This window comes from Eptatretus burgeri, chromosome 2 (assembly GCF_056783735.1).
Source record: "Eptatretus burgeri isolate ZD-2024b chromosome 2, Ebu_testis_v1, whole genome shotgun sequence".
NCBI classification, from domain to species: Eukaryota; Metazoa; Chordata; class Myxini; order Myxiniformes; family Myxinidae; genus Eptatretus; species Eptatretus burgeri.
This window is the reverse complement of record NC_140962.1, coordinates 21,749,042-21,763,962: the sequence shown is the minus strand read 5'-3', so window position 1 is coordinate 21,763,962 and position 14,921 is coordinate 21,749,042. Positions and strand designations below refer to the sequence as shown.

At 43.0% G+C, this 14,921-nt stretch overlaps 1 protein-coding gene across 1 annotated transcript in view; it reads right to left on the bottom strand.

Annotated features, from left to right (window-relative positions):
* Positions 1 to 14,921, bottom strand: part of LOC147031567 (uncharacterized) — a 104,530-nt gene that overhangs the window by 73,600 nt on the left and 16,009 nt on the right. Inside the window, exons 3-7 of the transcript XR_015053574.1 lie at positions 11,553 to 11,680; positions 8,608 to 8,694; positions 7,568 to 7,606; positions 5,476 to 5,524; positions 587 to 657 (exon numbers count right to left, since the gene is read on the bottom strand). The gene's annotated coding sequence lies outside the window, so the exon portion shown is untranslated. The remainder of the gene's footprint in view (positions 1 to 586; positions 658 to 5,475; positions 5,525 to 7,567; positions 7,607 to 8,607; positions 8,695 to 11,552; positions 11,681 to 14,921) is intronic.

Here is a 14,921-nt window from a genome sequence, read left to right as displayed (position 1 = left end):
TAAACAAATTCCAACAGTGGGTGGTTCTGTTTTTCACAAACTGAAACTGAGCTGGAATGGTTATTTAATTTTGATAGCTTCCTCTGTAGTTCTGTTGTCGGTTTAATTAATTGTGCAATGAACACAAAAAGAGTCGATATCTGACAGGCACCCCCTCCCTCTCCTTCCCCCTTGTTGATCATTACCCAACAATATGAATTTTTTTTCTTTCCTGTCCCAACACTCCCCACTCCTTTCTTGCTGATCTGCACAAAAAATGGTTTTCATTGCAATGTTACACAGAACATATCATGGCCTTTGCTGGTGTCGTTAGTTACCTTTACATCCCTGTGCACAGTGTTTTGGCTGTGCAAATATGCAAAAGCAGAAGCCATCTGGAAGGAGATAAAAAAAAAATATATATATATATATATATATATATATATATATATATATATATATATATATATATATATATATATATATATTAAAATATGGAGAAAGATTGTGATTGATAAGATTTTACAATTTCGAGTTGAATTATTTTTATCATAATTCAGAACACGTCACGTACATCATACTGAGGCTAAAAGCTCTTTCAGCTCACCTGCGCCATGCAAGGCCATGCCTCTTTTTCTGAATATTTCTTACACAAAGCAAGATGGCAATCAAATGAATCTGTACACATCGAACAAAAACATACAAGTGCAATTAGATTTTTCATTTTGGGAAAACACAAGTCGAGGAAAAGTTGTTTTTGTTTCGGAACAAAAAGGAAAGAAAAGTTGTATGTACCACCGTTTAAGAAGAGATTGTGTGACGGACAGACAGACAGACAGAGCTGATTACAGTAACCCCCCATTGTTTGTTTTCAAAAAGCAAGGGGATAAAGATAAAATGTTTGCAAAATGGAAGATCATGGAAGGCCAATTTGGATCAACATTCATGGTTGAGATCAATACAGCTTGTTATCGGGACATCAGACTGTGAACATGAGAATATGAAACTAAGGATGGTAACGCCATCTTTTCTGCTCTTTTTGTTCCTGTAATCCTGACTGTAATTCACGGAATAGTGTTTTTGTGTTTGTTTGTCATTCTACTCCTACAGTTCTGGGCCAATTCCATCTAGACTTGTTACATAGGATCAGCATGACCCCAATTAATGTATAGGGGTGTTTTTTTTATCTTTGCTGGTGGTGTTGGGGGGGGGGGTGAGGTGAGTTGGGGAGGGGAGGGTGGGATGCAAATTATCTATGTAAATGTGTGTCTTGCAGCGTTGACTCCATGTGGGAGAGGGTATTGCATGACACCACCATTTGCAGCACAGTATTCCTGTCCCAACGTTTTTCAGTGCTGTGAGGTGATTTGAATTATGAACTCAGGATCCCAAGGCTGCTATAGTGGTAAACGAACCCTTGAGAGACAAAACCGCAGTCGGTATGTTTTTGCTTCATGCACAGAACCTGGGATTTTTTTTTATTTGCGTATACAGAGCTGTCACTTGCCTATACACTGCCCAAATAAAGGTATGCGTCAGAATAACGTGTTGCATGCTTGGAACAAGATCACCTGTCGGGCAGATACTCTGCAAGTACACATAATATATGGTCAAGCATAAACCTGAGACAGTAGAAAAGTCCCAACAATTAGGACATCACAATTCATGTTAATGAATTAACTCCACCACTGAAGGTGGATGGAGTTGATGTTTTCAGCAATCTGTCTGTCTGTGTGTTTGAGCAGGATAGCTTAAAAAGTTGTAGATGGATTTGGGTGAACCTTGGTGGACATGTTGGGTGTGTGACACGAACCAATTGATTCGATTTTGGTGAAGATCTGGATACTTTGATAAAAAAAATATTCTTCACAACTAAGAGATAGGGCCAACAATTATATATGGCATGAGATCTCAAAAAGTTGGTGAGAGATTATGACCAAACTTGGTGGATGAGTTGGGTTGGTGTCAAGAACAAGCAGGTTAGAGTTTGGTGAAGGTCCGGATGCAGATTCGGCCTATCAGTGGAATATAAGCCATGGGCTCGAGGGGGTCCACGTGTACCCTGCTCACTGTTAGGTTTCTTTGCTATTTCGATGTAACCCTGGGTGTATTGAGATGGAGAAAATGATGTTAACAGGAAAAAACTTGGTTCTCAAGATACCCCCCATGGGCTTTTTGTTCACGCCCATTTTTCTGACGGTGTATATTGAATTTGGGGTAGGGGAAATTGAAATGGCTGTAATTTTGCAACCAATCTGTAGAATAACAAATGACCTCATAAAATGTTGACCTTGGCTAGGCCTACAATTTGATGTATAGCTTACGCAAATGCATTCAGTCAATAGATCAACAGAGGTCAAAAGGTCACGAAATTTGACCCCTGCCTAAAATCACACCCCTTCTCAGAAAATTCATCACCCATACCATTCCAAAGGGAATGTCTCAGCCAAAATGGGTTCAAATGGAAGCCAGACTTTCATCCTCCTGCATAGGTACCGACAACGCCACACCCCATGATCAAATGAATGCACGACTCCCCATGCACGACTCCATCGACCAATGGCCTATAACATGCAGAGGGACATGAATATCACTGCCAAGACAATTGAATCTCTCCGTGATGACAACATCCTCACCACAAAGAGGTAGAGACAACATACCAGCATCCAAGATGTCAATCAAAGCCTGGATCTTTGTTTTGACCAAGGAAACCCGTAATACCAGCGTCTCCGACTCCCCATTCAGCACCTTAAAGGCCTCCATTAGGAAACCCAGCATCTCTGCAAAGATGACTGCAGCATCTGTGAAATCAAGGTCAGAGATCTTGACATTACTGAACAATGCACCCCAGATTGATCTCTCCAACATCCTCCTCAGAATTCAGTCCATACAGGCACTGAAAAGTGTGGGGGCCAGTACACACCCTGAAGGAACTCCAGTAACAACTGGAAATTTGTTGGAGATGGAGCCACCACACCTCACAGCACTCTCAGTATCGGAGTAGAGTTCAGAAATCAAATGGATCAGTTTTGGTGGCACCTGACAAAGACTGAGAATCCTCCAGATGGCATCCCGATTCACTGAATCAAATATTTTGCAGAGATCAACATAGGATGCCAGCAGCCCCTGCCAAAAAACTCTCGTCTGCATTTGGTGAGGACCTGAAGAGCATGGATACGATCAATCGTGGACCACCTTGATGTGAAGCCCAACTGCTCTTGGCACTGGTGCGCAAGCAGATGGTGGCAAACACTATCAATAATTATCTGAGCAAAGACGTAGCCCAGCAGTGAGAGCAGCATCACCCCTCTGTAGTTGTTGCAGTCCTGGCGATAACCATTCCCTTTCTAGAGATGGACAACAAGGCCCGTCTTCCAGTCAGTTGGAATGATGCTGATGTTCTCAACAGAGCACAGAACTGCATGCAATAACATCAATACAGCATTTTCACAAGCTTTGAGATATTTAAGTTCAGCATGGATGCGACAGATCCCAGGAGCTTTACCACTCTTCAAGTGGTTCACCGCAGCCTGCGTTTCCACAAACGGACGTTAATAGTTGATTCGTGGGTCAGAAACAGGTATAGTTACACCCATGATATCCAATCAACAGCTGGTGAGTCAGCCTGTTGCAGCGCTCAAAGTAACTAGCCCAGCGGGCATTCATTTCGGACTCCTCTGCCAAAAGCCCAACACCCTGCTCTAACTGCAGTACACTGAGGGAGGGCTTGGAGGAACACAATGCACAAATTCCTCTGTCAGCAGGGCGAGAATCACTTGAACAAAGGGAATGCTCTACTCCTTCACAGATTCCTCACACATAGCCCTCCTTGTCCGGCTGTCCGCCCTCAGCGCATGTACAGTTTTACACCTTAGCTCCGTGAACAGCTCAGCTTTGCCATTCGCCTGGTCCTGCGACTCTGGTCAATGGCATACATTGTTCCTTGGGAGACAAAGTTCTTCTTCACCTCATGGTGGATTCCAAGACATTCCCAAGCAACATCAAGGATGGTAATCTTGAGGGCACTCTACAACTCTTCAGGATTCTCCAAAACACCTAGACCACCAAAATCCCCACTCAGGCTGTTTGCAAATCCCTCGGCTGCCCTCTCATCCTTGAGCTTGCCAACTTCCTGCCTCGGCTGGGATGGTACCATTCTCCTGGATTTAAGCTGCAATTTCAGAGTTGCTGCAACAAGCCTGTGGTTGGTATTGAGGAACTGAGCTTTCCGGTAGACCCAGCATTTCTGAATCATCCACCAGTGACCTTCAACAAAAACATGGTCAATCTCCTTTTCCCCACCACCAGTGTTGGAATACCAGGTCCAGCGATGAGGCTGTGGGTGCTGAAACCATGAAACAGTCAACCCAAGTCCACAACTTCTTGAAAAGTCAAGGAACTTAGCACTATTCTGGTTCATAGTCCCAGACCAATGGGGACCAACACATGTCAAATAACCATCCCTCCAAGTGCCAGTCATTGCATTGAATTCCCCCAAGACTCGAAGAGGATCTTACCTGGAGCAGTGATCAACCAGAGACTCGAGTGCGGCATAAAATGCCTCCTTCACAGTGAGATCACTCGCCTCAGTCGGAGCAAATCCAGAGACCAGAGAAACGATACGCAAGGAGTTACGAATTCTCAGCCTCATAATACACTCGATAACCAGTATTTACCTCAATTATCATGGGAGTCAGATTATTGGACACAGCTGCAGCAACTTCTTGGGCATTGTAACCATCAGAGCAACCAGACCAGGAGTCGGTCCAACCAGCCTCCATGATATCACCAGTATCCGGTCCCCGAACCTCAGAAACTGCTGCAACAACAATGTTTAAACGCTGGAGCTCAGATGATAGCAGAGACAGATGATTATCCTCTCTTCGGGATAGGAAATTCCAGGCACCCACCCGAAAGGACCGTCTGATGTTAACCCGAGGAGACAGCCATCTGGTGCACGACACGTCAGCACCACTTTGACACACACCACCACAATCCGACACAGAAAGGTAATTACCATGTGCATTTACTCCTATCATCAAAGAATGTAGGTCCCGAAGGCTTTGCCCCAATCTCGTCATCTCATGAGCTGCCTTGAGGACGTACTCCCATGCAGTGAGTTTTCAGTTTTCTTTGTGTTTTTTTTTGCTGGCCGGAGTGCAATCCTGCCACCAACCTCTGAGGAAAAAGGTCACCCAACTGCAGTACGACATCTGCAGATGCAGGTGGACACCAGATAGGGATTGCCATTGTCTCACAAGGAACTCATCCACCTTTTGATTTGTTTTGTATGAAGAGCTGAATTTTGTATGAAGAGTCACTTGTTTTGTATGAAGAGACGGATCCAAAAGGGTGTTTGCAAACTTGAACTCCGGTTTTGATTAAGTTTAAGAAAAGTCAATAGTTCAGTGGTAATGAGACATTCATACCACAGAAACACAATTTGTAACTTGTTTTGTTCAGACTATGATAAGTTTGAGTAAAACCCATACTTACCAACGTTTTCATGATGAAGCGACTGCATTACAGGAGCTTCTTTTTGGATCTGCAAAAAAAAATAATCAAAACATCAAAAAAACTAGAGGGGGAACACTACTCGGTAGAGTGCAAAACCTCCGCCGCCAATACTGCTAGGTCACTCAAGTGAACCTGATATCCTATTCATTCAATTTGACGTCAACAGTGCTCACAGAGTTATAGTTTGCAACTTTCCCTTTTACTTTTAACTTTTACATACTCAATTCATTCATCATAACTAGTTTCCTTGAGACAAATTGATTTTACGTGGGTATATCCGCCTGAAGTTCCAAAATCAGCCGTAATTATAATTTTGGCATGTTTTTTGTTGGAAATCACTAATAAAATGTAGAAATGCAAAAAAAAAAAAATCGAAATTTTGTTGAAAAAAGTTGCAAAAATTTTTTTTTTCTCTAACAATTTTTTTTTTTGGGGGGGGGGGTTGGAAATCACTTAAAACATGTAGAAATGCAAAAAAAAAAATTCAAATATTTTTTAAAAATGGTCACCATAGCAGCCATATTGGATTTTGGACCAAGTCCAAAATCTAATGGCATGATCCATGGACCACCCCTAATCCCCCCCCCCCACCAAGTTTCGTCGAAATCCGTCGAGGACTTTTTCCAGATTCTGTTCACAAACAAACAAACAAACAAACAGAAAGGGGTGAAAACAGTAACCTCCGATCTTCGATGGCGGAGGTTAATAATAATTATACAAACTTGAGGGGGAGCACTTGGGAGAGTGCAAAATCTCCGCCACCAATACTGCTGGGTCACTCAAGTGAACCTTATATCTTATTCATTAAATATGACGTCAACAGTGCTGACAGTTATAGTTCTTTTCTGCAACATTTTTTTTTGGGGGGGGGGGCGGTTGGAAATCACTTAAAACATGTAGAAATGAAAAAAAAATTCAAATATATTTTTCAAAATGGCCGCCGTAGCGGCCATATTGGATTTTGGACCAGGTCCAAAATTTAATGGCATGACCCTTGGACCATACCTAACCCCCCCCACCAAGTTTCGTCGAAATCCGTCGAGGAGTTTTTCCGTAATACTGTTCACAAACAAACAAACAAACAAATAAACCAATGTCACCCGCAGGGTGACCCGTATCTTGCCAAAAGGTGACCACGTGTGACTTCTTTAAGGTCACACTGAGGTGAACAGAGCTGCTATCCACCAGGAGCGACTCCTTGAGGAATATCTGCCTTCGAGAGATTCTGATGAGAATCGTTCTAAAGAGTAACCATGAAAAATATGCTTTTGCTTCATAACGTCACCAAATGACGTCATAATGTCTCAAGCTTGACATATCTAGAAAGCACTCATCGAGGTGTTCAATTTGAGGTACTACACGATATGGTTCCTAAAACTTGAAAATTGGACCTTGGGGTCAAATATGTTTGACCTTTAGCGCTAACCATGAAGGTCAAGGCCAATCGCCACCAAAAATTAATCAGTTGAGCGCCAGACCATGACCTATATTCCCATGAAGTTTGAAGACGATCCGATCAAAATTACTCAAAAAATAAGGGTTTCGTCGACTCCCCTGATTTGCGCCAAAGTGACCTTGACCTTCAAAATTTTGTTCACTGAAAATGATATGCGAAGTTACAAAAATTTCCGATGATAACTGTGCTCTGCAGAATTTTTTATACGTGATTACAGACAAAAAAAAAACATACAAGCTGACTAACATACCTTGCAAAACTTCGTTTTGGCAAGATAACAAACAAAAAAAACAAAAAAAAACATACAAGCTGACTTACATATCTTGCAAAAAGTTCGTTTTGGCAAGATAACAAACAAACAGAGAGGGGTGAAAACAGTAACCTCCATCCATCTTCGTAGATGGCGGAGGTTAAAAATTGAACAAATTCATTCCAGAAGCTGTCTAAAGGTTAACTTACCCCAAAGCGATAACCACAAGCTTGTAACGCACACAGAGACTCACAGCCTCGGGGGCGAACACAGACAAAACATCTATCAGGACAGTTCAGGGGTAATTTAAACCGTATTGGTTCAGCAATTAAAACACCATTATCTCCACATTCACAAAAACTTACTTCTGGTTCCTCTATATGTTTTATCTTCTTCAAAGCAACCTGAGATGACAAGAGGTCATTATATAACATATCAGTTACAATGTAGGAAAAAGAGTAAAATATACTTCATCGGTGTGTCGTCATGTCCACTGATTATACCGATTAAAACAGAAGTCTGTGTTGGAGATAAATGACAGAAAGGAAAAAAACTTTACAAAGACAGAGGATAAAAAGGAGAATAAGTTGACTATTAAATGGACACAGCACAAGTGAATCTAGTTTCATGGCAGGAAGTGGAAGAATTTTTTTTTGAAGTTTAAAGAGTGAGGGAGTGGAGGAGGGGGGAGGGTTGATGATCAGTGATGGGTATCAAGATGAGAATTGGGGAAAAATTAAAAGGAATGGAAAAAACAATGATTAAAATTTTAGAACCCCCTCAACTTTGCCTCAAGATGGTTTTCCCCATTATTTTTGGTGAGATTTCTGACAATCATTATCAGTCACAAATTACACATTATTTATTCAGTGTAATTACATCGATGATGGAGTCTTCCACAGGAAGGATATGGGGCCTGTAAGTCCAAACAAAAAGCATCTTTTATCGAAACAGAAATAAAGGAGGGGATTTCAGATGCAGGAGCATCTCCCCATCCATTTGCTCTCATTCTTCTTCGATGTGTCGCTCCATCATATCCCTCAACCCTGCTGTGCTTTCCACCGTGTTCTGTTCTCACTAGTCCTCTCACAAGCTGTTCCAGCTAACAGACCAATTAATGAAGACCAAATATTGTAACGTAGTCCCTTGAAGAAAGCCAGACATAACAAGACACATACACACACACACACACACACACACACACACACACACACACACACACACACACACACACACACACACACACACACACACACACACACACACACACACACACACACACACACATTATGTACTGGTAAGTACTTACAAAAGCGATTATATTTGAAGTTATAACATTAACTTGCAAGCAATCGACTGATGTCCCAGGAAAGGAAGACACACAAAGTATACCACAAGCTTGTACTTCTTCTGCAGAGTTCAAGTTCTTGGCTTTGTAAACATATCCAAAGCCTCGTTCTCCAATTTTGGAGATAACCTCACAGTTCTTGATCTGAAAACAAAGGCATAAACAGAGCTTGACAACAGTGCTGAGGAATATAAGAGAAACAAGAGTGAGAATTGCTTTGCAGTGCATGTTCCCCACTGATGTGATATTTTCTCCAAGTCCAAAAAGGGCATAACTGTAAAACATTGAAGAAAAGCAATGAATCTCTAACCTTTTCTGTAACTAATCATAACTAGCAGAGTACCCAACCTATGGGTGGTCTTGTTCCACGTTTTTCTGACGCATACCTTTATTTGGGCAGTATAGAGGCAAGTGACAGCTCCGTATCGGAAAAATAAATAATCCGGGGAAGGTGCATGAAGCAAAAACATCCCGACTGCTTATAATTCAAAACACCTCACGACTGAAAAACGTGGGGACATGAATACTGTGCTTTAAATGGTGGATATGTGTGATATCCCACCTGGAGGGGGTGCTACACGATACACATTTACATCGAGAATATGCACCCTCTCCCCACCCCCCCCAATCACCCCTCCAAGACCACTGGCAAAGATTAAAAAACACCCCTATACATTAATTGTATCGCAGCAAGTCTGTATGTAATTGGCCCAGAACCGTTGGAGGAGTAGCCCGACAAACAAACAAACACTGGTGACCGTGAATTATAGTATGGATAAAAAGCCTGGTGTTGGCTTAGTGGTTAGGGTGGCGGCTTGGGATCCTAGGGTTCTGAGTTCAAGCCCCACTGGCCGCTGAATTAAAATACACCAGGAGGTTGACTCAGCTTGTCATCCTTCCGAGGTCGGCAAAATGAGTACCAGCTCGTGTACTGGTAAGGGGAACACTGCATCAGCGGCATAGCCGCGTCCCAACCAATGATGCAACCAGCAGCCACAGGCTGCACTCGATGGACAGAGAGAGAGAGAGCGTAAGGATCAAGCCAAATGCCAAGTTTCAGTTGGATATGTTAAAGGGTATTGGCAAAAAGTTTGAAAAACCACAGGTGGGTGAACAAACCAACAGACGGAGTGCAAAGCTCTCGTCTTCTCCGATGAAACCGGTCGGGGACTAATAATGAGGACATGTTTGAATGAATATTTCACATCAACTCAATAATCATCATCATAATTCCGAAGCATACTCAAGGCAGAGAATGGGTGCTACCGAAGCAGTTTCTCGGCCACAATGCTGGTCAGGTCGGCACTCCGGTTCAGGTGGTCAGGGTAGGAATTTGTGATTTGTTAATAGTGACGCCGATATAGTTCGCATACTCTTCGTGCACGGACACTGTGGGATCTTTAACGTCCACCTACTAATGCCGCCAGACGGGACAACCATTTAACGTCAATCCAAGGAACTGGGCACACAATGATGAATCATCCTGCCTGTGAAACATGGGGATGATAGTTTATTGCTGGGTTGGGACTCAAACCCAAGCTAGACAGCAAAGATTGGAGTATGTGTACATCGAGGCAATCCTGTCAACCCTCACATCAACGACTGTATGAAATCTCAATGGAACTAAAAAGGAGGAAATAATTGGTAGAATACATCGAGAAATACCCCGATTTATGTCGTCACGTTATGACTACCTCGACCCAATTTGTGTCGCTCAACTCAGACTTACGTCGTATTAAAAGACTGACCTTTTATTCTTGAACATTTTCAGAACTTACATGACCAATAAAAATGCCATAATACATCGCTAAGGTACCAAATCGGGAAATTTCAAAATAGCTGAAAGAACTGCTTTGCTTTGTGTCGCACATAGAGAAATGTCCTGCATTGTGGAGTGGTTAAGAGGTATTGTAAAAGCGTCACTTAGAAGTTAAAGTGGATGTTTTTCATCGCATGGATGCTGGTGAACGTGCCGTTGATGTTGCTGGGTTATTTCGTTTGTCTCAGACTATGGTGCGGACCAACAATAAAAATGCCAATGTTCATTGAAGAAAGAAGAGGTACGGTCAATATGGACCACTTCTGCAAGAGTTCTATTTCAATAAGTCTGTTAATTATTTTTCTAATTTATTAATACGTATGTGTATTTGAATACAAATGCCATGAATCAATAACAAATATCAAAATCAAGTGTAATATCATTGGTAAACAAGCTCAAATGAGCAAAGATCCTCGTCCTCTTAATGATGACGTCATAAAACGAATATGACGTCATTGTGATGTATCAGGGTTGCGATAAATTATCTGTGCTGATGCCCGGCTTGATTCCCGCAAACAAAATTCAAACAGCTTGCCTAGTTTCGGAGATAATGGTATAGGCGATTTACATTAGCGGCGATATTATGACGTCAACTTTTTTTTCTAGGAAGAATTTACAAAATCGGAGATGGTTACTGTCTGTGTGTGGGCTTTCTGCACATACATGGCAAGTTTCACGAAGATCCGATGAAAAGTCTGGGTTGTGAAACAAAAAATGTCAAAAAATAGGAATGACGTCATAAAAATTGATATGACGTCATCGTGATGTATCATATGTGCGGTAATTCATGTCTGCTAATGCCGTGTTCGATTCCTGCAAACAGAATTCAAAAAGCTTGCCTAGTTTCGGAGATAATTTTTAGGCGATTTCTATTAGCGGAGATATTTTGACGTCATAACTTTTTTTCTTGGAGGAATTTTCAAAATCGGAGATGGTTACTGTCTGTGCAGGGTATTTTTACATATATATGCCAAGTTTCAGGAAGTTTCGATTAAAACTGTAGGCTGTGAAACAAGAAGTCCACAAGAAGAAGATGAAGAACAATAACGTGAGTAAGACTTAGAGATCCTCCACGAGGATCTAAAATTGAAATATAATACATGAAGTAGCGATGCTCGGATCGCATCCCCAGTGTAAACAGAGGCATTACTGAATAAAATCGGAAATCCAATGTCTTGCTTACCATGGCATGGTCCTCAACGTCTTCCTCAAAGTCCCTGTCCCTGTGCTCATCCTCATCAAACTCATTCAATTCAACCTCCTCCTCATTTTCAGAACCCTCATCATCTTCATTCCGATTGAGAGAACATCCTGGAAAGAAGAGGCAGAATCAAGAAAAAACAGATTTGGTGACAGAAAAATATCAATGGACAAAATAACCGTCTTCAGAAGTATGTGTGTGTGCATTGAGGAAATAAGACGTCAATTTCAAACACATCTTCTTCTTCTTCTTGGCCAGCCAGTTGTTCGGACACCACGTCCTCGAGTAAGAGGTCAAAGTCCCAGAACATACAAGATTGACCCGAGTTTCAGGAACCGGTTAGCAAAACCTGACATGATGGGAGTTGGTAAAGGCAGGAATTTGTAATTTATTTAGGGGGCCGGCACAAACTTACCAACTCCTCATGAAAGACACCGAGAGATTTTCACGTCTCCAAACTAATGCTTCCAGATGAGACACCCAGCACAAAGTCCATCACTGCACATTTGTGAGGGACTGCACAACTACCCTTCTCTAATTTCTCCTTCTTCACATTTGTGAGAGACTGCACATTTGTAACCAAATGCCTCACTTGCGAAACACCAATTTGATTTTACGAAACGGAAGGTATCACCAGTAAGGACATTGATCGAACTGTGCTATCTGCTGTGACAAGCGAGGGGAAGCTGATATTTCTGGCATGAACCCTTAGTCGGAACAAAAAGCCGAATACAGTTGGACATTAACCCTCACGAGCAAGACGAGCTGTGCATTTGACAGTCTGTAGTCAGGATGAGAATCTTAGCAGACTGGACAGTTCAGAAGTAAATTTGTGACCTCTGTGCAGCTCTGACGGACACGGAGCAATTTATGAATGGGGGATTCGGTTCAGGAAAAGGATAAAGGAACAATGGTTGGGGGAGGTGGGGGGGGTGGGGACAAACGTATCTGAAACAGTGTCGGACAGCAATAAAGAAGGCAATTGTAGGTTTCTGAATGGATATTAAAGGTATTTATATTTTGCAATAAAACAATCCAGTCCTGTTCTTCATTCATAAGTAGTGCTAGACTTAGGAGTAGTATCATTGGCTGAGGGCGCAGATGTACCACTGATGCATGCAGTTCCCCAGAAGGTTATGGCAGGAATTTGTAATTTGGTCAGGGTGCTGGTGTACTCGCAGGATAATTTGCATACTCTTCGCGAACGCCACCATGGGATCTTTAACGTCCACAAAAAAAAATGCTCGCAGATGGGACACCCGTTTTATTTAAATCTGACAGACCACACACACATTGATGAATGACCCTGTCGGTGAAATGACCCGACAACCCCTTACACCCTGCTTTTTCTAATGCCGTGAACAAACTTTGGTACATCACACATGATGAAGGTTGTGGTGAAGTTTCATCGAAATTGTATGCTTAGTTTCGGAGAAGAAACCAAATAATATATTGCGGAGAAATTCCCGCCGAACACCCCCGTAGACCCTGATTTTTTTCTGTAATTTCGTGACAAATTTTGGTGCATCACAGGTGTGGAAGGTTGTGGTCAAGTGTCAGAGAAATTGTGTGTGTACTGTAGTTTCAGAGAAGAATTTGAAAGCGTTTGTGGATGGACGATGAGCCATCCCACGAGCTCCCAGGAACTACTTACGTTCCAGGTGAGCTAAAAACAGTGTTCTGAAAGAAAGTGAAGATGCGCTCCCCTGCCAATCTGGAATTGATTAAATGCTGGTCTTGAAAATGGAATAGCACCTTCAATCCTGGAAAATGTCTCTCACAGCCCTTCCATAAGGATCAAGCAAACCCACTTATACATTACCATGGTCATCTGCTGGAAGAGGTTCAGTCACTGGAGCATATAAACCTCACTATCAGCCATGACATCTCCTCTGTAAACCATGCAGCAAAGCAGGCCTCCAAAGCCAACCGCAGAATGGGCATCCTCCATCGATCCAAGTCTTTCCTTGGAAATTCAGAGCTACTCAATTATTATTATTATTTTTTTGTATACCTTGTCGAGGCTCGTGTGAGATCTAACACACAACGCACAGCAAGGGGGGCATGAAACAAGAGGGGTGGGAGTGGGAAGGAGAAAACAGTGGGGAACAGAGACATTAGGAGATCTGTGGAAGGGAGAGGGATAGGGCAGGGAACATGGGGAATACAAGATGGACATTAGAGGGACATTCAGGAAGGAAAGCAGGGAATTTGAAGGAGGTGGGCTTGGGTGGATTATCGGGTGGAGAAAAGATCGAGGATTTGGATGGGGGAAAATAAGAGGTGGTGGTGAACAGCTGTTTTGAAGGCCTGGAGGGAAGAATGGGATTGAATAGAGTGAGGGAGTTTATTCCAAAGGTGGGAAAAAAGAGGAATGAAAGAGTGAAGGTGAGCAGTGATCCGTGATTTTGGTAGTTTTACCAAAAGGGGGTTGTTGGCAGACCTTGAGCACCCTGTGAAATGTGGTGGGGACAAATCGCAGAGAGAGCAGGGGGGGCGAGGCTGGAGAGGAGACGGAAGAACACAGAAAGACCACCGACTAGCCTGCGGTCAGAGAGTGAAAGCCCAAAGACTCAGCCTCATTGCGGGAGATGCCAATAATCCGAAATGCCTTGGTTTCCACAGCGTGAAGCCGAGAAAGGTGAGAGGCAGGAGCACCAGCCCAGAGGGGAGAGCAGTACTCCATCAGGCTACGGACAAAAGCTTTGTAAGTGGTCAGGAGCTCAAGAGGGCCGAGGAAGGACTTTGCACGACGGAGGATTCCCAGTCGGCAACTGGCTTTGGAGGCGAGGTTTGAGATGTGGCTTTCCCAGGAATGGTCATGGCAGATAATGAGACCCAGAAGCTTGAAAGAAAGGACTTCTTCCAGAGGATTGTTGAGAAAGTGGATGGGGGGGGGTTCTAAACGGTCCTTTCGGAGAGACATAGTGAGAGTGTGAGATTTGTCCGGATTGAAAGACATGTTCCACGTGTTGGACCAGTTTGTGATTTTACCCAGATCTGCAGTGAGCGAAGAAGCTGCTGCTTGCCGGTCTGAGGGATGACAGATGGTACGGCAGAGGGTGGTCATCAGCAAAGAGATATAGAGGATTTTCAAGAGAGCCGGAGAGATCTTTGATGAAAAACAGAAAAAGAACAGGGCCCAGAACGCTACTTTGAGGAACTCCAGCCTGGACAGGAAGGGGGGATGAAAGAACTACATTTAGAGCCACACGTTGACTGCGACAGGAGAGGAAGTCTGTGAGCCATGAGTGGAGATGGCCTTGGATACCAAAGGAAGAGAGTTTGGTGAGCAGGGCAGGGTGCCAGTTCGTGTCAAAAGCACGTGATGTGTCCAGGGATATGGCTCGG